General features: G+C 46.9%; 1 pseudogene; it reads right to left on the bottom strand.

Annotated features, from left to right (window-relative positions):
- Positions 1-325: 325 nt before the first annotated feature.
- On the bottom strand, positions 326-1,619 carry LOC119537261 (annotated as a pseudogene).

Genomic DNA, 1,619 nt, shown 5'->3' on the forward strand with positions numbered 1-1,619 from the left:
TTACTTACAAACAAGTTGAAAATCCAAGCATCATTAATTTAGGGGGACAAAAAGCCTTTAAAAAGAAAAAAAAAAAGAGCAGGAAAAGGAGTTGATAAGCATCCAGAAGATGAAGAGGAACCAGGAAGGGCCAGTATTCCACCATGTGCCAAATGTGCTTTGGAGTGTCTCTGCAGCTGGGGAAGCCTTCCTTCCTGCTTCCTAGCTTGTGGCCAGACAACAGAGGGTGTTCTGTAGTGACCACAGGGTGAGCCCCAGAGCCCTGCCTGGCCACTGACATGGGAAGTGCCACGGATTTGCCCTGATCAACCTCCCACCCTCACTGTCACCCAAGTGAAGGTTTTAACTCTCCTGTCCAAGTCCTCTGAGATTTATTCACTTTCAGAAGGTCATCTGCATTCATGATGGACCAGGTGGTGACCAAAGACCAGATCATGTCCAGCATGCAAACCACAGGCTCTAAGAGTTTGTTGCCAGGAACATTTATCCAAGTCATCTTCATGGTCCCAGGTCTCCTGGTGAGTATGGGGTCAGGAGAGTTGGTGGCAGGAGAGGCCAGAGACCTTTTAAAAGTGTGTTGCCAGCTATACTTTTCTAATGGATGCATGAGGGAATCCCACATGATGATGCTGAGGTCTGCACCTGAGTAGCTTTTTGTCTTTTGGGTCAGCTTTTGAAAGTCTGTGAGATTGTGGGGAGTGCTCCCTAGATGCATCTGGAACATCTGAGCACAAGCAGCTTCCTCTGGCAATGGGATATAAATTTGCTTTTCAAACCTCCTTCTAATGGCTGACTCCAACACCCATGGGATGCTTGTGGCACCAAGAAACAGTCCCATCATTGTTATTTCCCACCACCTGCATCTGGACCAAAAACTCTGTTTTGATCCTTTAGGCAGCCTTGCTCTTGTTTTCATTTCAGGATCCACAGAAGGAATCCACCTCATCAGTGAAGATGATGGAGGGCTTGTGTTGCCTGGCCAGCTCAGACAGATTCTTTACTAGCTTCTTACTCTCTCCCAACCACTTAGACATCAAGTCTGAGAAGAAAACAGAGAAGGTAGAGTTGTTAGCCTCTGTTGCAACAGCTTGGCCAGGTAGGATTTTCTTGTGCCGGGGGGTCCAAAGAGCAGTATCCCTTGCCAAGGGGTACACTTGCCTGTAAACAAGTGTGGGAATTTAATTGGTAAAATGACAGCTTCTTGGAGGGTCTCCTTGGTCCCTTCCAGTCCAGCCACATAATTCCACTGAATGTTGGCTTCTCCATCACAACAGCAGCCTTCAGCTATTCTTGCAACCTCCTTTTCTCTGGAGTATCCCCTTCACTGTCACTATCACTTTTGCCCTCACTCTGATTCTCTTTGATTGGCTTCTTGCCATGCTTCTCTTTGTTTTGTAAGTAATCCTTCAGCTTCTCTGCCCATTCTAGGTACTGCATAAACACTTGGCTCAAATGCTTTCCTTGACCTTGTCACTGTGTGCCTCATACTTGATAGCATGTAGGAAATACTCTGCGGCATGCTGGTAGAGCCAAAGCGCCTCTTCCTAATTCTTGGCTTTATCTTCCTCTATAGCTTTTGCCACCAGATCAGTGGCTTTCTGGAGGGTCGATGTTGTCAT

This window comes from Choloepus didactylus, chromosome 6, assembly GCF_015220235.1.
Source record: "Choloepus didactylus isolate mChoDid1 chromosome 6, mChoDid1.pri, whole genome shotgun sequence".
NCBI lineage: Eukaryota > Metazoa > Chordata > Mammalia > Pilosa > Megalonychidae > Choloepus > Choloepus didactylus.